At 35.0% G+C, this 23,725-nt stretch overlaps 1 protein-coding gene and 1 long non-coding RNA gene across 3 annotated transcripts in view; one reads left to right on the forward strand and one right to left on the reverse strand.

Annotated features, from left to right (window-relative positions):
* The window catches only part of LOC136028754 (hemicentin-2-like), a gene marked incomplete in the record, with an annotated part of 380,916 nt that overhangs the window by 19,689 nt on the left and 337,502 nt on the right, over nucleotides 1-23,725 (forward strand).
* The window catches only part of LOC136028756 (uncharacterized), a 171,508-nt gene that overhangs the window by 1,081 nt on the left and 146,702 nt on the right, over nucleotides 1-23,725 (reverse strand). The gene's annotated exons all lie outside the window — the stretch shown is intronic.

Below are 23,725 nucleotides of genomic sequence, written 5' to 3' on the forward strand. Positions count from 1 at the left end.
TTGATAAAGCCGGTGCAATTTCAGCGAGAAGATGCCGAAGTCTCCTTTGATTAGCTGGTTATGTGTTGTCTAGTGCAGCCCGAAAAGTCTTTTGTAGTACCTAAACTAGACTGATTCTAGCTTCTCCGCGGCTTCCAGGCCCCATAGCTCAGCTCCGTAATGGATTACCGGTTTAATTTTTGAATCAAATATTTGCTTAAACATTTTTAATGACTTCGACTTTTTCACTAGGTCATTACGTAGTATTGCACCCACTGCTGCTTTCCCTCGCTTTGACATTTCGCTCACATGTTCCTTCCAACTGCAGTTAGGTGTCAGGATAAATCCCAGATATTTTGCCTTTTCCACTACCTTAATCTCTTGTCCTTTGAACCGAAATGTCTCGTTCTCAACTAAATTCCTTCTTCCTCCTTTATTGAAGATCATTATCTCTGTCTTCCGGAGGCTTAGACGTAGTTTCTTCGATTCAAGGTATTCTGCCATCAGGTTAATTAAAATTTATAGTTCACGAGCTGTTTTCGCTACTAATGCCTTGTCGTCGGCGAACAGCAGAGCCGAAATCGTTCTGTTGCCGAGCTTAACGGTTGAGGCCCATCTTTTTTCCACGAATTCTACAATATCGTTTACGAATATTCCGAATAGCCGAGGTGACAGGGCACTTCCTTGTTTCATACCTCTTGTCTGTTCAAATATCCTTGAAACTCCTTTTCCAAACACTCTAACGACTGCTTTTCTACTTCCATACATATTAGCTACCAGCTGTACAAAATGACCTGGTAGTCCAATTTTAATTAATTCCATTATCAGTAATTCCCTATCCACGCTATCGGAAGTTTTTTGGAGGTCTACGAAAGCCACGTAAAATATATTTTTTCCTATTTCATATTTTTCAGAAAGGGCATGCAGTACAAACATTCTGTCCGCTGTATTATATATAGAAGCTTTAAAGTTCAGATAGTTGAGCAAGATTTGGCCAATCAATTATTTGTTTTTCTTCAGATTTCTTGCTAATACAATACACATACGTTATTTAAAAGCAAATAATAATAGAAGAAATACTATTTAAACGAATATCTACTTTGAAACGATACGAGACATTTGTTTGTTTTGAAACGAATTTCAATGCAATCTTCTGATTGCTTTGATTTCAACATTAAAAATCGTAGTTTTAGCTGGAAGGTTGAACTATTAGAGATAGTCTGTTGAGCTATCTGTTGAATATATAGTCTGTTGAACCAATAGTCTCTAGTGTTCAACTGTCTAGTTTACAAGTGCCACCTGAAAATAGTTTCATTGTCTTTACAAATGTGGTACCAAAAAATGGTTAAAAAGTTTGCTTTTGGAAATGTAACAATTTTTCATTTTGTTAGTATTATTGAGTAGGATAGAAAATTACATAAAAAAAATAGTTTTTTAACTGAAAGTAAGGAGTGACATTAAAACTTAAAACGAACAGAAATTACTCCGTATATGAAATGGGTTGTCCCCTCCGCAATCCCTTGCTCTTTACGCTCTTTGCCACAATTCCACTTTTTAAAACAATTAAAAGCTTTAGCGTAAAGAGCGAGGGATTGCGGAGGGGACAACCCATTTCATATACGGAGTAATTTCTGTTCGTTTTAAGTTTTAATGTCGCTCCTTACTTTCAGTTGAAAAAACTAGTTTTTTTATGTGATTTCTGAACGTTTTTGAATTAATGCATGTTTGATTTTGGCTCTCCACACATAAATTATTAAAATGAAATTTGGATATTAATTCCTTTTTTGGCTAAATTGTTTTCTCTTAGTTTTGATCAAACGATTTTGAGAAATAAGGGATGGGGAAGGAGGCCTAGTTGCCATGCAATTTTTCGGTTGCATAGAAAGGTAACTATAAATTTTAATTTTTAACGAATTTTTTTATTAGTAAAAAATATACGTAACTTAAGAATTAACTTACGTAACAAACTTTTATATTCTTTAATTTTTATTTTAGTATATGAGGGGGTTTGTACCCTCGTTAATACCTCGTTCTTTACACTAAATCGTAAGTTTTGTCCCAATTCTTTAAGAATGACCCCTGAATCAGAAAGGCCGTAGAATAAATAGTTGAAATTACTAAAAATACTATAGCATAAAGAGGGAGGTATTTATCTCCTCCTAAATACCTCGCTCTTTATGCTAAAGTATTTTTAGAACCCCTCATATGCGTAATAATCTCTGTCCGTTTTAAGTTTTAATGCTACTCTTTACTTTCAATTGAAAAAACTTTTCCATGTTTATTTTTTCATTGTTTTTTTTATAGTAATTTTCGAAAATCTTGCGCCCTTCTCATTGAATTTCTGTTCCCCCATGAAATATACCTCCAAGGAAATATCCTCCCATATAGCCCCCTCCCCTCAACCCCACCCCCAAAACAAAAAAAGATCCCCTGAAAACGACTGTACACTTCCCAATAACCATTATTATATGTAAACACTGGTCGAAGTTTGTAACTTGCAGTTCCTCCCCCAGGGACGGTGGGGGAGTAAGTCATTACCAAAGACACAGTTATTATGGTTTTTGACTATGCGGAACAAAATGACTATCTCAAAATTTTGATCTGTTGATTTTGGAGAAAAAATGAGCGTGGGAGAGGGCCTAGATGCCCTCCAATTTTTTTGGCCACTTAGAAAAGGGCATTAGAACTTTTCATTTCCTTTAGAATGAGCTCTCTTGCGACATTCTAGGACCACTTGGTCGATACGATGACCCATGGGGGAAAAAAACAAACAAATAAACACGCACCCGTGATTTGACTTCTGGCAAAAAATATGAAATTCCACATTTTTGTAGATAGGAGCTTGAAAACTTTGCTATAGGGTTCTCGTGACTTTAGGGGGTGTTTTCCCCTATTTTCTAAAATAAGGCAAATTTTTTCAGGCTCGTAACTTTTGATGACAAAGACTAAACTTGATGAAACTTATATATTTAAAATCTGCATGAATATCTGATTCTTTTGATGTATATTTTAGCATCAAAATTCCTTTTTTTTAGAGTTTCGTTTACTATTGAGCCGGGTCGCTCCATACTACAGTTCGTTACCACGAACTGTTTGAACAATTTATTTCTGGAAAAGTAACGGAGTAAGAAAAGTAACTTTCCGGGGGGTGAATTTTCCAGGGGAAATTTTTACTAGGGGGATTTGACTGAATTCCTATAAGAAATTCTTTTTAGTTATTTTCTTTTCCAACTCAATTTTATATGTGCAGATGTTCCCAGGGAATTATTCCATTGTTCCAGGGGGCCATTCTCCGCATGTTTTGGTTTCTCCAGAGGTTTTCGCGTGATTTGGAATTTCCAGAGTGACTGAGAAAATTATTAGAAATTAATTTCTTTTTCAAATAAAAGTATGGGTGGGAGAATTTTTAGGCTGAACCGACCTCAAGAAATTTTTCAGGGGGAATTTTCAGAGAGGATGGAACTGTCTGTGGGGAATTTGACGGGTGCGCACTTCACATTGGATGAAATTTCCATGGAGGAGTTCCTCGTGAGGTTTCTTTTATAACGATCCCAGAAAAAATGGTCCCACCTCCACGCAGAAATACCGTCCCAACGGATACATCCTCTAGACAATTCAATCCCGGTGAAAATTTACCCAGGACAATTACGCTTAGCTGATCCCCTGGGAATGTGCGGGAACTGTGAGAGGGTTTTTTTTTTGGTTCGTTTTATTGAGTAGGATAGAAGCAACGATGTATTTCTGGAAAAGTAATGGAGTAAGAAAAGTAACTTTCCAGGGGTGAATTTTCCAGGGCAAATTTTCACTAGGGGGATATGACAGAATTCCTATACGAAACTCTTTTTAATTGTTCTCTTTTCCAACTCAGTTTTGCATGTTCATATGTTCCCGGGGAGCTATCCGAAGGTTATTTTCCTCGTGTTTTGATTTCTTGGAAAAATTTCCCACGGAAGAGGGAATTTCTAGAGTGATTGAGAAACCGTTTAGAAACTAAATTCTTTTTTCGAATTAAAATGTGCACTGGAGATTTTTTTTTGGCTGAATCGATTACAAGAAATTTTACAAGGAGATTTTCAGCGAGAATGGAACTGTCCGTGGGGAATCTGACGGGGACGCATTTCACGTTGGATGAAATTTCACAGATAAGTTTCTCATAGGGGGGTATATTTCATGGAATGTGAGCCTATTAACCAGCATTATTTGAAAAACGATCCTAAATTAAATATATCAAAACAATTTTTTTGATCCCTGTATTTATTATGGCTATTATTTAGGTTTAATATGGGATATTTCCAAATTAATTTTTTGACCTTGTCATTTGTATTCAGGCTCTAAGTATTTAGCATTTCTTTTTTTTTCTAAATTAAGATCATGCCTACAGAGAAAAAGGGATTTATTGAAAATTGCAGGCGCATATTTGATATATCCTGTTTCCTTAATCTTTTCTCCACTGATTAATATCTAAGCCAAAGTGTTATTTTTTGTCATATAATGAGTTTGCCTGGTAATGATATTATTTATTTGGCAATCAATTTTTTATCAAAAAGCCAAAAAAAAAATGGAACTACAAATCTTGGAGTTAAAACTAGAAAAAAACTTATATGAAGGTGGAACTATAGAAACTGTAAAGTTTAAATAGTTGAGCAAGATTTGGCCAATGAATGATTTATTTTTCTTCTGACTTCTTGCTAATGCAATACAAATAATGCAATACACAATACACATATGTAATGTATTGCTAATGCAATACACAAGCACAAACAATATTTAAATGAATACCTGCTTTGAAACGAGGCAACTGTTTTCTTTGAAGCGAATTTCAAAGCTCTCTTTTGATTGCTTTGTTTTTAATATTGAAAACCGTAATTTTACCTAGATGATTAAACTATCAGAGATAGTCTGTTGAACTATCTGTTGAACTGATTTTCTGTTGACATGATAGTCTCTAGTGTTCAACTGTCTAGTGTCTGAGTGCCACCTGAAAATAATTTCATGTTCTCTAGAAATATGGTACCACAAAATGCTTAAAAAGTTTGCTTTTGGAACTGTAACAGTTTCTTTTTTCTTGTTTGTATTATTGAGTAGGATAAAAACAACAATGTATTTCTGGAAAAGTACTGGAAATGTTGCAATCTTCAATTAACTTTTTTTCTCTGTGCTGATATCCTCCAACCGGAAATCAAGGTTTCCCGATTTTCTCCTTTTTGTATACCCAAGAACATAAAACTCATCACAAGGAGAAAACGGTAGCAGCAAAATTGCCCCACAGTACAATTAGGTTCTTTATTTTTTTAAAGTGGTCCCAGTTTTACGAGTCTCTGTCACGATTGCTATAGATTTCTGGAGGACTCAGCAATACTAGTTTCAGAGGAAGTGCCCTTACCCCAGAACTAAACGCGATTTTCTTCCTTATCGCTCTGAAACATAAACCTAAGAAAAATATCCTCATCTCACTTACACTCCTTAGAACTAAAGCGATTTAAAACCACCGGAATATAACAACTAGATAAATTATTTCTCAAAGCTAATTGAAAAATGACTAAAAAATTGTCAAACCAAATTTAAAGGACTGGATGCTACTATTTGCTTGAACTCGAGCTTAGTTCCTATCTAACGAAAATAATGAGATCTACTAGTCTTTTGTTAAAATATTTATCTAAGCTCCAATGACTTACTAATCCATTCTTGAGTTTAAGAGCTGTTAATGGTTGACAATGATAAACATCCCATTAAATATGTTCGTCCCAATTAGTGTATAATATGTTACACCAAAGGTCAAACACATGAAATTGAAGGTATCCCGAATAATTTCTAAGACCACACTGGCTAAATATGAAAAAACGAAAAAAAAATCGTAAAGGAAAGAAAAAAAGGATAATAACTAATTCCGTACCCAGGGGGGCTAGGGGGTTTGATCCACCCCCCACCGATAAGGAAATCCTTCGAAACAATGCAAATGTTTCGGTCAATGTGTCGACCGGCTTCAGTGAAGAATAATAGAAATACTTCTGGGGACTTTTATCTCTATTTTTATTATTTTATTTATTTTATTATGTTATTATTAAATTATTGTATTAATGTATTATATTTTATTTCATTCTACAGTAAAGACGGTCGAGCGAGGGTCTCAACCAAATATATGCATAGTTTTCCTCTATTTTTCACTGGGTGTTGTTATCCTCGTTTTCTTTTTTTGCTTTTTTTCGTTTTGTATCCGGAAAAAAACTCGAAATTTTTATTTTGTTTTTACTCCACTACTCACAAGAATAGGCTAAATTAACTTTTTTCGGGTTCTACTTCAATATAATTCAATATAGGAATGCATACAGCTCTGGTTTTATTTTTCATATGGGAAATAAATAGGCATTTTTCTTCTTTTTTTTCTTTCTCTTGAACTATACGATTATAATAATAAAAAAATTAAATAAAATATAATATAACATTAAATTATAAGTACCGATACGGCAAGGATGAGGTCTTGGTTATTATCCTCTTTTTCTTTTCTTTACAAAAAAGAATATCAACTGAAAGTAAGTAGCAACATGAAAACTCAAAACGAACAGGAATTAAGTCGTATATGAAGGGGTTGCCCCCTCCTCAATACCTGGCTCTTCATGCTAAAGCTCCTAGCACTTAAAAGAAAAGTTCTTATTCCAATTAAATGGCCCTTGTGTTTAAGGTCGTTCTTAAAGATTGGGACATACAGTGAAACTTTACCGTAGAAAGCAAGGTATTGAGAAAGGGCAACCCCTTCATATACTGGTTCGATACGAGCACCCCTGGGGAGAATAAAAAACAAATAAACGTGACTCCGTGATCTTTCTCCTGACAAAAAACACAAAATTAATACTGAAAAAATACTGAATCTGATGGTGCGAGTTTCATTAAGATTTCTTGATTTTTAGGGGGTGTCTTCCCCTTTTTTCGAAAATCAGGCAAATTGTCTTAATCTTGTAGCCTTTTATGGGTAACACTCTTAATGAATCTTGTAAATTCGAAATCAGCATAATCCGATTCGTTTGATATATTTATTGATATCAAAATCCGTTTTTTAGAGTTTCGGTTACTATTGAGACGTATCGCTCCCTGCTTATAATTTGTTACCACAAACTGTTTCATTCAGGAAATTTGGTGTTCTGTTCCCAATTTGTAACACTTGAATTTTTTTTTCGTTTCGTTTTTTTCTCTTAGAACAGGAAAATGAAGGACGTAGTATATCTGTCACCATTTTATTCATTTTTTTCCATTGGCTTTAATTCCCACCTTTAAACTTTTCAATATTGACATTGATAATATTATTGTTAAATTTAACAATAGAAACAATTTCTAAAGTCGATTAATAATAATGAATACATAAACAAACTATTAGTATGATGACTCCTAAACATTTAGGAATGCCATGTTCCAGTCACTAAGGAATGCCACTGGAGATAAAAATAGGCAACAACTGGAAGGCTGTGACAAGCATACGACATGGGACAATTAGTGTGTCAAAGATCATTCGGGAGTCTTGCCGGAGCTTTTGTTTTTGAGAATCCTGAATGGGGTCACTAAAACTGACACAAGGAGAACTAATTTTATCAGAATGAAATATATACCTTGAATGTCAGAGACAGACTAGTAGTTTCTCTCTAAGGCTAGTAAAACGAAATAAACGCTTGCCAATTATAGTTGGATTATAGAAATACAAAATAAGTAAATAAGGACAAGATTCCGAAAAGAAAAGTTTAAATCATGGTCATGATTTTAAGAGTTTAGTATTAATTTTTCTGAGATTATTTTTTTTTAATTAATTCTTTAACATTCGTTTTTAAGATGATGATTCCGCAAATGAATGATTCAAGGCTTAATGACAAAATAAAATCACGAAACTTAGCTTTATGTAGCTTCTTATTAAACTTTAAATAAAATAAAAATAGTTTTTTCAACTGAAAGTAAGGCACAACACTAAAACTTTAAACAAACAGAAGTTATTCCGTATATGAAGAAGACTACCCATTCCTCAACCCTTTCTCTCTACATAAAGTTTTAAATAAAGACGAAGACCACACTGCCTTTCCATAATACAACCACAGAAGAGAGAATAATGAGGACTTCTTTCCCAAGACAGTGAACCAACAAAACCTATTTGAATATTTCGGCCCTATGTCTAAGGGCCGTCTTCAGCAAAGAAAATAATAAACAAAAAAACACCTACAATAAAAGCTCTCGGCTAAAAACCCATTTTTTTAAAATAGCCTTGGCATCATTACTTCTTAAAGAGAAGCTCAGCCAAGACTGTGTGATAAAAGCTAACATTTTAGAAGCTAAAAAGGTTCATTCATTGAACTAACTGTATTTATTAAAAATTGGAATAATTTCTTATTGCGATATTTGCCTTCTCTGCAGCTAATCTTGTAGTTCTTTTGAGATTGGGCTTGTTTTTATTCGTTCCTGTTTCTGTTTTATTTTGAATTATATTATTTTCTATAATTAATTTTGTGTACATAGGGTTGAGTGTGTATTCACCCAAGTCTCTATTTAGGAATGTATTATCATTTAAGTTTCGTTTGATTTCGATTGGCTCGCGGACAGTTTGTTTGATTCCTAGGTCATTGCTAATTAGAATTGTTTTGTCAAATAGAACATAATGGTTTGGATTTTCAAAAATATTATTGCTTAAAGCTGAATCGAAAGATATGGAGTTATTTCTAGATTTTAATGCTTTTTCAATACTTTCTTTGTGTTGCTGTAATCTTGTTCCTAAATTTTGGTGGGTTCGACCAATGTAATAATTTCCATAACTACATGGTATCTGATGCACCCCTCTTAGACGAGTAACTGGGGTTTTATCCTTACCAGAATTGAGAAGATTCATTATACTTAAATTACTTGTGAATACAACAAGTAAATTGTTTTTTAAACAAACTTTTTTCAGTTTTCAAGTAATTTTCGGAATATAAGGTAGGTAAATCGTGCTTGTGGGTTTATTCAAATCGTTTTCTGGTGTCGGATTTAAGGCTTTAGAAGAATGCATCTTGAATTTTTGATCAATAACAGTATTTATGAGAGAAATTGGGTACCCGTTGCCAAAAAGTATGTCTGTGATAAAATTTATTTCTTTTTTAATATACGGCTCTGAGCAGATATTAAGTACTCTATCCACAAGAGATATTACCACACCTCTTTTAACCTGTGGAGGATGTTTAGATTTGAAGTGAAGGTATCTATTATTATGCGTAGGTTTTCTGTAAACCGTAAAATCAAGTTTATTCACACTGCGTATTATCAATACATCTAAAAAATTATTTTTTCCATCTGTTTCGGTCTCTGGAGTGAATTGCAGGTTTCTATCGTAACTATTTAAATGTTCTAGAAAACCTTTAACTTCACTTTCACCTTAATTCCAAACTGAAATTACGTCGTCCATGAAACGTCCCCAAAACACATGATTAAGAAAATACGAATCCAGAGCCCAGTTTTCAAGATTATCGACGAAAATATTTGTGAGTAGGCCAGATAGAGGTGCTCCCATAGGAAGGCCCCTTACCTGTTTGTAATATGAATCTCGAAACTGGAAACTGGAAAGATAAAACCCCAGTTACTTGTCTAAGAGGGGTATATCAAATACCATGTAGTTGTGGAAATGGAACCCACTAAAATTTAGGATAAAGAATACAGCAACACAAAGAAAGTATTGAAAAAGCATTAAAATCTAGAATAACTCCATATCTTTCGATTCAGCTTTAAGCAATCATATTTTTAAAATCCAAAACATTATGTTCTATTTGACGAAACAATTCTAATTAGCAATGACTTAGGAATCAAACAAACTGTCCGCGAGGCAATCGAAATCAAACGAAACTTAAATAATAATACCTCCCTAAATAGAGACTTGGGTGAATACACACTCAACCCTATGTGCATAAAATAATTATAGAAAATAGTATAATTCAAAATAAAACAAAAATTGGAACGAATAGAAACAAGTACAATCCCAAAGGAACTACAAGATTAGCTGCAGTGAAGGCAAATATCGCAATATGAAATTATTCCAATTTTTAATAAATACAGTTTGTTCAATGAATGAACCTTTCACCTTGTAAAATGTTAGCTTTTATCACATAGTCTTGGCTGAACTTTTTGTTAAGAAGCAATGATGCCAAGGCTATTAAAAAAAAAATGGATTTTTAGCCGAGAGCTTTTATTGTAAGTGTTTTATTGTTTATTATTATCTTTACTGAAGACGGCCCTTAGATATGGGGCCGAAATATTCAAATAGGTTTTGTTTTTCACTGTCTTGGGAAAGAAGTCCTCATTATTCTCTCTTCTGTGGTTGTATAAAAGTTTTAAAGTTCTTTAAGATTGCTTCTCACTCAAATTCAATGGCCCTTGTGTTTGAGCAGGGTTTCTTAAAGAATTGTGACAAAATTTCAAACTTTAGCGTAAAGAGCGAGGGTTGATGCAAAATAGTCCCCCTCATATAAGGAACAATTTCTAATTGTTTTGGGTTTTGATATGCTCCTTACTTACAGTCGAAAAAACTTGTTTTTAATATTTAATTTCTGACCGTTTTTAAAATCGTGCCACGAATCCCCCCCCCCTCTGCTTGTAAAATTTCCCCAGAAAGTTGGAAGATATAAGAGGCAAGGCTATTTATATATGTGTTTTTTTTTTCCATTTTGGAGCGGAGGATCTTAGCACCACATCCCTTCGCAACTAGACTTCGTAAGTTCAGTAGAGGTTTACTGTAGGTTATCAAAACAATTAGAACGATCAAAAAAAATGAATTATTTAATTTTTAAAGAGTCAATTTAGATTGACTCAATTTAGATAAATTTTAATTATCTTCCTTTCATATATATATATATATATATATATATATATATATATATATATATATATATATATATATATATATATATATATATATATATATATATATATATATATATATATATATATATATATATATATATATATATATATCGGATGATACTTAATGGTGAATAATTTATTCATGTGCACATCTAAATGAGGTTTAGGCTAGCTAAACCGACTGATACCAAAATTATCAATTGAAGTTTTAAAAGTTTAAAATCTGCTAGGTATTTGTGATATCTCCTACGTTTCCAGAAAGAAAGCAGTAGAATTTAAAACATTCCATGTTCTTGTTGCAGTTATTACATTGGTGGCACTCATCAAAAATTCCATGAACGTTTTATTAAGCAGTAGAATTCTACAGAAAAAAGCTTGCAAAATTTAGAGAACCGTCTTGTAACTTTTAATTTCGCTTTGAAAGGACACACTTTTAATCTCTTTTAATCTGACCCTTTGTACAGTCCGAGGACTGTTCAGCTCTATCTACAGACATTGCAAGGGTATTGGAAGGTATACGGGCATTGCGGTAAATGTTGGTATTACCTGAACAATTGTTTTGGGTCATGAAACTATTGTTAATAGATGCATTTTGACTTTTTGAACATCTTTTCTCTCGTGCAAAAGTACTGCAAACTCACCGTTATGGAGTTATTATATATTTGCAATTAGGGGGGGGGGGGGTAAAGCATAGCATATATTAAATACAGCAATAGTTAGTTTACGTATTTAATATATGCTATGCTTTTTCCCCACCCCCCTAATGTGCAAATATATAGCCCAAATTTGTTTCTAAACTATTACAGATTCGCGATTTCAAATATCCGATCAACGAAAATGGAAATGATTGCAATTCTATATGTATAAATACAAGAATGTTTGGGCCGGAATAACTCCATAACCGTGAGTTTGTGGTAGTTTTGCAAGAGAGAAAAGATGTTCCAAAAGTCAAAATGCTTCTATTAACAATAGTTTCATGACCCAAAACAATTGTTCAGGTAATATCAACATTGACTTGCATTGCAAGGTGGATGAGGGAGGCCAAAGAAATTGAATGATCAAACAGTTCGTGGTAACGAACTGTAGTAAGGAGCGACCCAGCTCAATGGCAACCAAAACTCTAAAAAATGGGGTTTTGATATCAATAGCTACATCAAAAGAATCGCATTTTAATGCTGATTTTAAATATATAAGTTTAATCAAGTTTAGTCTTACGAATCAAAAGTTATGAGCCTGAGAATATTTGCCTTATTTTGAAAAATAGGGGAAATCAACCCCTAAAAGTCATAGAATCTTAACGAAAACCACACCATCAGATTCAGCGTACCAGAGAACCCTAATGAGGAATTTCGTATTTTTTCCCAGAAGACAAATCACGGGGGCGTGTTTATTTGTTTGTTTGTTTTTGTTTTGTTTTTTATTTGTTTTTTTCTTTTCCCCAGGGGTCATCGTATCGACCAAGTAGTCCTAGAATGTCGCAAGAGGGCTCATTCTAAAGGAAATGAAAAGTTCTAGTGCCCTTTTTAAGTAGCCAAAAAATTGGAGGGCACCTAGGCCCCCTCCCACGCTCTTTTTTTCTCCAAAGTCAACGGATCAAAATTTTGACATGGCCATTTTGTTGCGCATAGTCAAAAACCATAATAACTATGTCTTTGGGAATGACTTACTCCCCCACAGTCCCTGGGGGAGGGGCTGCAAGTTACAAACTTCGGCCAGTGTTTACATATAATAATGGTTATTGGGTACAGCGTTTTCAGGGGATTTTTTTTTGGTTTTGGGGGTAGGGTTGAGGGAAGGGAGCTATGTGGGAGAATCTTTCCTTGGAGAAATATGTCATGGGGGAACAGAAATTCAATGAAAAGGGCGCAGGATTTTCTAAAATTACTAAAAAAAAAAATGAAAAAATAAACATGGAAAAGTTTTTTCAATTGAAAGTAAGGAGTAGCATTGAAACTTAAAACGAACAGAGATTATTACGCATATGAGGGGTTCTAAAAATACTTTAGCATAAAGAGCGAGGTATTTAGGAGGAGATAAATACCTCGCTCTTTATGCTATAGTATTTTTAGTAATTTCAACTATTTATTCTACGGCCATTCAGATTCAGTTGTCATTCTTAAAGAATTGGGACAAAACTTAAGATTTAGTGTAAAGAGCGATGTATTAACGAGGGGACAAACCCCCTCATATACATAATAAAAATTTAAGAATATTACGTAAGCTAATTCTTAAGTTACGTATATTTTTTACTAAAACCGAAAAAAACTAGGCTTTCCCCACCCCTTATTTCTCAAAATCGTCTGATCAAAACTAAGAGAAAGCCATTTAGCCAAAAAAGGAATTAAATGCAAGTTTCATTTTAATAATTTATGTGTGGAGAGCCAAAATCAAACATGCATTAATTCAAAAACGTTCAGAAATTACATGAAAAGAACTAGTTTTTTTAACTGAAAGTAAGGAGCGACATTAAAACTTAAAACGAACAGAAATTACTCCGTATATGAAATGGGTTGTCCCATCCGCAATCCCTCGCTCTTTACGCTAAAGCTTTTAATTGTTTTAAAAAGTAGAATTGTGGCATTCTTTAGCGTAAAGAGCGAGGGATTGCGGAGGGGACAACCCATTTCATATACGGAGTAATTTCTGTTCGTTTTAAGTTTTAATGTTGCTCTATACTTTCAGTTAAAAAAACTAGTTTTTTTCATGTAATTACTTTTAAACATTAATTCAGCTTATGGTAAAATGTTAAAAAATGAACCTATCAATAAAGCATTTCAGTCGCAAGAAATACCTCAACGAATCACTGAAGTTCAGCTGGCAAATGAAAAACTACTTTGGATGCCAACAAGAAAGTAAGCTCATGCTGCTTTTTAACATTTATTGCAAATTCAACACAGAGGTTAATCCATATATATTCAAGTGGCTCCCTCAAGAATGAGTCATCATTAATATGAAAATACTTTTGTAAAGAGGAGTAAGTTAAGTTAGTAAATTAAAAGAACGGATTAAGGAAGTATACATAAGTAATGAAGTTTTTAAGTAAGCAAAAGTTAGTAAGTAAGTTAGTAAGTCTAAGTGAGTAAGTAAGTTTAGCAGGTGGGTAAGTAAGTATGGATTAAAAAAACCGGTAAGTGAGATAGTAAGTAGGTAAGTTTGTAAGTAACCACATAAATTCAGGCAAATGTGAGTCCCAAATATTTAAGAAGTCGGACTTTAAGAAAAATGTCAGCAAAGGCTGGCATCCGTAAGGCACTTCAGCCTAGCTATCTCTTATTTCCATTTGTTGGTGATCATTTGTAAAAAATACCACACAACACTGACCTAAGACAAACCAATTATCATGGAACATAAATCCTGACTGGTATGATTTGACTGAAATATAAGATATGATACATTCCCAAGAAAAGGCTGTAATAACCTCACATGGACTGACTTCACCTTTAAGAATAAGAATGGTCAGAAAAAAACCCATAAGAACCTGAGTCAAAATGCCAAGAATATCAAAATCAATTCAAATTGCTGGACTAGCAAAGAAACTACGTAAAGCCACTAATAAAAACACAACAAACTGTAACAGAATGCTGTGATATAAATGACAAGGATGAAGAAATTTTTTGGTATTTTAGGGGACAAAGTAAAAAAAAAGTTGTAACAACAGAAAAACAGCTATTGTAGAACACTGCACCTCCATTTGGAGTGCCCTTCGGGGGTAAGTTATACTTGACAACCCGTTTATAGATCCTTTTAGATAGACGTTCTATGAATACATTCTGTGAAGAAAACCTTTGTGAATTGTTGAGTAGTGGCATATCCAGCCCCAATTGTTTTGTGGCCTGGTGCTTTGAAAGTTCAATGAAAACAAGAGCTAAGAGCTCATATGGTACTTATGACGAGATCGGAAGAGCCAAGACCTCATATGGCATGAGCTCTAGCAAAATTCTACGAATTTTCAGGATTTATAATAAGAGCTCTGAGACACGAGGTCCTTCTAAATATGAAATTTCATTAGGATCCAATCACCTGTTCGTAAATTAAAAATACCTCATTTTTTCTCATTTTTCCAAATCACCAAATTGGTACCCCTCCAACCCCCCCAAAGAGAGTGGATCCGGTCCGGTTATGTCAATCACGTATATAGGACTTGGGGTTATTCTTCCAACCATGTTTCATCCTCATCTCTCCACTCTAAGCGTTTCCCAAGATTTACAGTCCCCCCAACTCCCCCCAATGACACTGGATCTAGTCGGAATTTGAAGTAACAGATATGAGTTATGAGGTCCTTCTCAATATCAAATTTCATTAAGATCCGATCACTCCTTCGTAAATTAAAAATACCTATTTTCCTAATTTTTCAGAATTAACCCTCCCCCCAACTCCCCCAAATGAGAGAGGATCCGTTCCAGTTATGTCACGTATCTAGGACTTATGATTATTTTTCCCACTAAGTTTCATCCCGATCCCTCCACTCTAAGCGTTTTCAAAGATTTCTGGTTTCCCATTCCAACTCTCCCCAATTTCACCGGATCTGGTCAGGATTTAAAATTAGAGCCCTGAGACATTAAATACTTCTAAATATCAACTTTCATTAAGATCCGATCACCTGTTCGTAAGTTAAAAACACCTCATTTCTTATAATTTTTCCAAATTGAATTTGGTAAACTTGGTAAATACCCAGTGCCATAAAAATATACCAGTTTCTGTTACAGTAACAACGTAATATTGCACCAGATTTCCTGGATTTTTAACGTCTTTGTGATAGAAAGCATTACTTTGAAAAGTGGAAAGGAAAAGATTTAAGGAATAGATGATGATAGTTAATTCACTTTTTACAGTTTTTATTTGCATTTTAGAATGAAATTAAGGTTGTTCGATTTTTGTAGCTATAAACTATTTTCACTGGAAGTTACAAAGACCGTATATGATCTAAATAAACTATTTAAAAGTGAATTAATGTTGCCAAACAATATCAGGATTTAAGCCTTCTTGCAGCCATAGACATTACAAACTTGGCACTATTGCAAACCAAAAAAGTAGAGACCTATTTTAGAAAGGGCCAGCATGACGTACGTTATATAGCTCGAATAGTTCTCTTGTTCACTTAGCTGTACTACTGTACACATTAAGTGGCTGTGTTCGAGCTAGTTTTTTTTTCTGTCAAATAAAATCATTGGGGAAGGATAATACCATGTCTACTACAAATATTAAATAGTAATTAACTATATTTACTAGCTAAAAAAGGATGCTTCACCTTGTGAAAGCAAGAATGTCAGAACGGATACCCTAGTAAAAATTGAGGTACAAACCCTATCACTGTTATTGCTTGTGAACTTTCTAAGGGTGTAATTCGTTTTGTTGTACGATGGCTCCCGGCTGAGCAAATCAACAATTCAACTCTATCAGAAGTGCGTCTTTCTCACCTATAATTGTGGATTATCCTGGGGTATTTCGGCGTGACTATATTTCAGGTTGTTGTGAAGGCTGGCATGTGTTGAAAACTCAGTTGTTTTGACTCTCTGATGTTAGTAATTCACCTTCTATCTTGGCATTTTGCAAACTGAGGTTCGGAAGTAAAGGGGAAATTTCAGTATTTTCGCTCACAGAAGGATGAGGGAAGTACTCCAGTATCAGAGAATTTATAGGAGTATTTTCAACCAACATTACAATCTGGGCTCTCATAAGCCCAAGAAGGACTTATTTGACACGTTCGAAGAGAAACATGTTTCATAAGACATGGCATTGAGGTGCCAGAACCAAAATAGAAGAGTATTGAATGAAATGACATTAGGAAGGCTAAGAAAAAAGGTGAGGTCTAATAATTCCACACCAATGCTATGCACCGACCCTGAAAATTTGCCCTTCCTCGTGGTGATGCTTCATCATTTTCTCTATAAACGAAAAATTACAATACATGACTTGAGGGGTGTATTCTTATATCAATGGCCTCCGGGGGAACGCATAATAGAAGAGTACTGTGCAGTGAGGCCTAAAACAGTTGCAGGTCGTGGAGCAAATGAAATAGCAAGTGCTGCTGTCCTGATGGTTGAAAAATTTATTTATTTATCCTCACCTTTCTGAGATTATCAATTAGTCAGATCCATGTATGCCACAGAACCGAAATTTAATTATGAGCTTCGCAATACAAGCCGTACTTTGTTAGTATTAAATAAAAAAACAAGTTTTTTTAACTGAAAGTAAGGAGCGACATTAAAACTTAAAATGAACAGAAATTGCTTCGTATATGAAAGGGGCTGCCTCCTCATCAACGCCCCGCTCTTTACGCTAAATTTTGACTCTTTATCTTAACTCTACTTTTTAAAACAGTAAAAAACTTTAGCGTAAAGAGCGGGGCGTAAGAAAATACAATTTTTTTTGGGTAGTTGTGTAGTATGCGCCACTCCCTCAAGTTCATACAGTGTGTAAAAACTCGAGAAAAAACCAGTTTTTATGGCACTTGGTATTAACCAAGTAACATATAGCGATCGCCAATTCTGTCGGTCTGTCTGTCTGTCTGTCGGTCCCGGTTTTGCCACTTTAGGCACTTCCAGGTAAGCTAGGACGATGAAATTTGGCAAGCGTATCAGGGACCGGACCAGATTAAATTAGAAATAGTCGTTTTCCCGATTTGACATTCTGGGGTTGGGGGGCCGATTAATTCGCAAAAATAGAAAAAATGAAGTATTTTTAACTTATGAGCGGGTGATTGGATCTTAATGAAATTTGATGTTTGGAATGATATTGTGTCTCAGAGCTCTTATTTTAAATCCCGACCGGATCTGATGACATTTGGGGGAGTTGGAGGGGGGAAACCTAAAATCCTGGAAAACACTTAGAGTGGAGGGATCAGGATGAAACTTGATGGGAAAAATAAGCGCAAGTTCCAGATACATGATTGACATAATCGGAACTGATTCGCTCTCTTTGGGGTAGTTGGGGGGGGGGAGTAATTCTTAAAAATTAGAAAAAATGAGGTATTTTCAACTTACGAACGGGTGATCGGATCTCAATGAAATTTGATGTTTAGAAGGATATCGTGTTCTAGAGCTCTTATTTTAAATCCCGACCGGATCTGGTGACGGGGGCGGGGAGTTGGGAGGGGGAAACCTAAAACTTGCAAACACTTAGAGTGGAGGGATCGGGATAAAACATGGTGGGAAAATAAATGCAAGTCCTAGATAGATGATTGACATAAACGGAACGAATCCGCTCTCTTTGGGATAGTTGGGGGGGGGGGTATTTCTGAAAAATAAAAAAAAATGAGGTATTATTAACTTACGAACGGGTGATCGGATCTCAATGAAATTTGATATTTAGAAGGATATCGTGGCTCAGAGCTCTTATTTTAAACCCGACCGGATCTGGTGACATTGGGGGGGGAGTTGGGAGGGGGAAACCTAAAACTTGGAAAACACTTAGAGTGGAGGGATCGGGATGAAACTTGGTGGAAAAAAAACACGAGTCCTAGATACATAATTGACATAACCAGAACGGATCCGTTCTCTTTGGGGTAGTTGGGGGGGGGGGGGTTAATTCTGAAAAATTAGAAAAAATGAGGTATTTTTAACTTACGAATTCTGAAAAATTAGAAAAAATGAGGTATTTTTAACTTACGAACGGGTGATTGGATCTCCATGAAATTTGATATTTAGAAGGATATCGTGTCTCGAAGCTCTTATTTTAAATCCTGACTGGATCTGGTGACATTGGGGGAAGTTTGGGGTGGGGAAACCTAAAATGATGGAAAACGCTTAGATTGGAGGGATTGGGATGAAACTTGGTTGCAAAAATAAGCAGAAGTCTTGCATACGTGATTTACATAATTGGAACGGACCCGCTCAATTGGAGGGGGGGGGTAATTCTGAAAAATAAGAAAAAATGACGTATTTTTAACTTACGAAGGAGTGATCGGATCTTCATGAAACTTCATATTTAGAAGGACCTCGTAACTCAGATATCTTATTTTAAATCTCAACCGGATCAAGTGTAATTGGGGGGGGGGCAGTTGGGGGGACCGGAAATCTTAGAAAATACTTAAAGCGGTGAGATCAGGAGGAAACTGGATGGGAAGAATAGAAACCTGTCTAAGATACTTGACTTACATAGCTAGACCGGATCTGCTCTCTTTGGCGGAATTGGGGGGGGGGGGGGTAATTTTGAAAATTGAGGTATTTGTAACTTACGAAAGGGTGACCAGATTTTAATGAAATGTGATATTTAGAAGGATCTTGTGCTTTAAAGTTCTAATTTCAAATTCTGACCAGATCCTGTGACATTCGAGGAAGTTGGAGGGGGAAACCGGAATTCTTGGAAAACATGAAAATTGGGGTATTTTTATCTTAAAAATAGATGATCGGATCGTAATGAAATTTGATTTTTAGAAGGAATTCATGTCTCAGAGCTCTTATTTCAAATCCCGACCAGATCTTTTGACATTGGGGGGAGTTGGAGGGGGAAATCTTGGAAAAACATTTGGAGTGGAGGAATCGGAATGAAGCTTAGTGGATAGAATAAACAATTGTCCTTGATACGTGATTGACAGAATCGTACTGGATTCGCTCTCTTTGGGGGAGTTGGGGGGAGGGGTTCAGTGATTTGGCGAGTTCGGTGCTTCTGGACGTGCTAGGGCGATGAAAATTGGTAGGCGTTTCAGGGAGCTGCACAATTTGACTTGATAAAGTCGTTTTTCCAGATTCGACCATCTGGGGGGCAAAAGAGAGAGGAAAAACTAGAAAAAATTAGGTATTTATAACTTACGAGTGGGTGATCGGATCTTAATGAATTTTGATATTTAGAAGGACTTGTGACTCAGAGCTCTTATTTTAAATCTTGACCGGCATTAAGCCTCTTATTTTCCTTTTTAAATCAATCTATTGATTCATAGAATTTTGTTAGAGCTCATACCATATGATCTCTTGGCTCTTAGTTCTTCTCGCCTCGTCACAAGTGCCATATGAGCTCTTAGCTCTTGTTTCGTTAGTTTCTTCGTTTCTTTAAAAAACAAATTTAGGCTATAGATCTACGCATTCGGGGGTCGGGGGGTTAAAGCATAGCGGATCTGCATGCAAAATATATTAGGAACAATTATTCTGCATATTATGAAGTAAGAATTGTTTTCTGACTTCAAAGTGTCCAAAAACTCTACCCTCCCCCCCCTTATGTGCAATATATAGCCCACATTATGTATTTCTCATGTATTTTGTCACTTACCTTTGTCTTGTCTCGTGCTAAGCTGAAATAAACTAACAAAGAAACCGGTTTGTTCTCGAATTGTACACAACGGAAACTTGGTTGAGTAGCGCATAATACACAAATACCGATATTCCTTCCCCTACAGAAAAAAAAAATCTCAAATAAAATTCTCAAATTCGGAAAGCCTTATTTTCCACGGGGAGGGGGGGGGTATTTTTCAGGGAGGTATTTACTGGGAGAGGGGTATTTTCTACGGGGTCTTTTCCGGGGGAGGGGATGTTTTCCTCGGGAGGTGTTTTCTGGGAGAGTTTTTTTTCCGGGGGTTATTTTTTGCGGGGGGGGGGGACATTTTCAGGGGGAGGTATTTTCAGGGGGTATTTTTCAGGGAAGTATATTCTGGGGGGATAATCGTCAAGGGGGTAAACGCCTAGAACCCGTTTTTCTATGTATCATACGTTCAGCTCTACAAAAACCGATTTTTTCAGTTGCTTTTTTCTCATAGTTTTAAAAAGTGCGGATACGACATTCTTGCTTTCATAAGACGATTCGACTTTTGCCCTTGTAGTTTGCTCTCCACAGACAAAAATAAATGAGTTGTTATTTTGAGTTTTTCAATAAGGGCAACCTTGAAGTGTTTGTTTCTAATGCATGTTGCTACGTAAGGCCATGAGTACCGGATAATTTAGAATCTAAGTAGAGGCAAGCCATGCTAGAATCACTTTATTAAATCATTTCAATTCCTTCTGCAATGTTCATTTTAACCAATACAGCTGCAAGCACAATGCAGAATCAGGTGACAAATAGAACTTTTGCTGTATACACATAATTCAAAAGCGTTGCAACCAATACCAACATTAAATTCTGAGGAGGGGTAATAATTAAGGCAGAGGCGCCATTTGGACCAAATCTTGGGGTGGGCATACACTCCATCTTGAGCCCCCCCCCCCGACTCACTTCATGTCGCGTAATCATCTAGGAAATGGGCATTTGACAGAACTAGAGAATTTTATTATGTATCTTACCTACTTTCAAAGTTTACAATAATTAATAACAAATAGCGTAAATACCCCAAGGGTCGTCAAGTAATTACGCTCTTTGGTTAATAGGCGTGCAGTAATTTCAAATCAATTGGACAGAATGGATTATGTTGGACATAATGGATTATTAAGGCCGGCAAAGGGCCCTTTGTGGTGGAAGCTTGGGCCCCCTGGAAAATCTGGGGTGGGCATTTGCCCACCCCTGACCCCCCCAAATGGCGCCTCTGAATTAAGGAGGCATGGCTAAAGACACATGCCTTACTCATAATGAATATTTTTTACTACGCTACTTTTCAATCATCCAGCTCATATCAGAACTCCCGAAATTATATTAATTTCTCTTTTAAGAATGTTGATTGAAAGCTTTATTTTGCGTTCTGATTCCAAAGCCCTAGGAAATCCGGTAAAATCGTATAATTTTGACAGGTGCCTGTCACATTTTGATCTGTTTCTTCATAGTGCATAACATTAGTTTCTGCTCAATATTTCTGGTACATTGACTATCAATTGTTTGTTAGCATAGCTTCTGTTTCTTTTGATGTTGCATGTTTTATGTTTGAAATTAAACAAAAATATTTCAAGTCATATGAAAACATATGAAATATGACAAAAATATATACAAAACATATACAAATATACCTCCTACAAGCATCTGAATCTTTAAAATAGTAGGAATAATGAACTTATTTTCCAAAGTTTCTGTGCCACTTGATAGTTTGAAACAACTAGGAAAAAGCATTCCCTAACCGTTTAAAGAATAACAGATCACATTCAACGTGTTAGCGTTAACTTGGTAAAGGGCAGTGCTTCTCTGTTGTATTACTTTTACTCAGGGGCTTTTTCAGATTTCAGATTCAGATTAATTTATTCAAAAATTCATATTCTTCAAAATCTTCAACTTGCCCAAATGGAGAGACAAGCTCGACTACTGGGCAAGACATATAAACAAAATTTAACAATCCTCGATTGATACAGAACTAGCAAAAAATGAACCACTATTTCATCAATAAAAAAACAAAAAAAATAGTATCTTTAATGAGAATATTTCAGGTGGAGTAAGTGGAGTGAGGCCAAAATAAAATATAAAATAAAAAATTTTTACCAACCGTTCTTGCAAGCAGATTCCATTATATAACTTTTTAATCGTCTCTTCAAAGATCCTTTTGGTAACTCAACAAATTTATTTAATGAATATTTGTTGGCTATTGATGGGATCATATACCGGAAACTGAAACTGGATCTTTCATTTTTCACCAGAGGTACTTTATACGGGTTAACACATCTAGTTATCAGTGAATTTTGATTTTTGGACAGTAAATTCTGGTAAAAAAGAAATTATGTACATGTTGAATCTTAAAAAACCAACTAGATAATAGCAGATGAGATTTCTGTGTAAGAGTCATTATGTCTAGAAACAGGTAAGAAGTATGTGTTTCAGAGTGGATATCTGTACTCCTCGGGTGTTGTACAAACTTATCTAGAATTCGAATAGCTTTGTTTTGCAGGGTTTGTAGTGGTTTAATATGTGATTTAAAAGTCAGCAAAAATATAGCTGAGCAATATTGGAGGTGTGCATCGATTAGGCAAAAATATAGGATTCTTAGAACCTTATATGAGAATAAAAATTTTTGTCGGTGGAGCAAACCAATATTTCTTGATAATTTTAGTCTCAACAACGAAATATGTGTTTTAAAATTCATGGTAGGGTCAAAAACGATACCTAAATATTTTGCTGTGTATACTCTTTTGATTTCATGAATAGTGTCAATGGTAATTTTATTCAGAGAAATATTTTTCAACTTTTGATTTGATCTTCCATAAATAATAAATTCTGTTTTAACAAAATTAGGGACAAGTTTGTTAATTTGGAACCAATTTGTGATGGATTTTGCAACTTCAATCGGTTTTTCTTTCATTGCATCTAATGTTGGTGCTTTTAAACTTGCTGCAGTATCATCTGCAAACATAATTGTTAATGAATTTTCAGGAGTAGATTTAGGGAGATCATTTATACATATTAAAAATAATAGAGGTCCTAAAATTGAACCTTGCGGTACACCGATATTATTATTCGATGTCTCAGACGAATATTCACCATCAATATCTACCACAAACCTTCGATTGTGCAAATATGATTTGATTAATTTTAAAGGTACTCCTCTTATTCCCGTATTTTCAAGTTTTTTAAATAGAATTTCGTGATTTAAAGTGTCGAAAGCTTTCTTAATATCAAAAAACAATGTAGCTGCTAAACAATCATCATCTAAAGCATCATTAATGAAAATAAGTGTTGCAGTGACGGCATCTTCAGTCGATCTATCTTTTAAAAAACCAAACTGGAACTTCGAAAAAAAAAATTTCTTTTCCAGAAATGATGTAAGTCTATACTTCATTATTTTTTCAAAAACTTTTGCCAGTGGGGAAAGGAGTGCAATAGGACGGTAATTATTAGGATCTTGAGCCTCACCTTTTTTAAATATAGGGATTATTTTAGCCTTTTTCAGGAGATCTGGGAAGACACCATTTTTTATACTCGTATTTATAACATGTGCAAGAGGTTCATATACTACTCCTGATATTTTCTTTAAGAGATTTGTCGATATATCATCTACAAAAGCCGAGTTTCCTCTCTTTAAATCACTAACAGCTTTTTGGTATTCATCAAA

This window comes from Artemia franciscana, chromosome 7, assembly GCF_032884065.1.
Source record: "Artemia franciscana chromosome 7, ASM3288406v1, whole genome shotgun sequence".
Lineage (NCBI taxonomy): Eukaryota > Metazoa > Arthropoda > Branchiopoda > Anostraca > Artemiidae > Artemia > Artemia franciscana.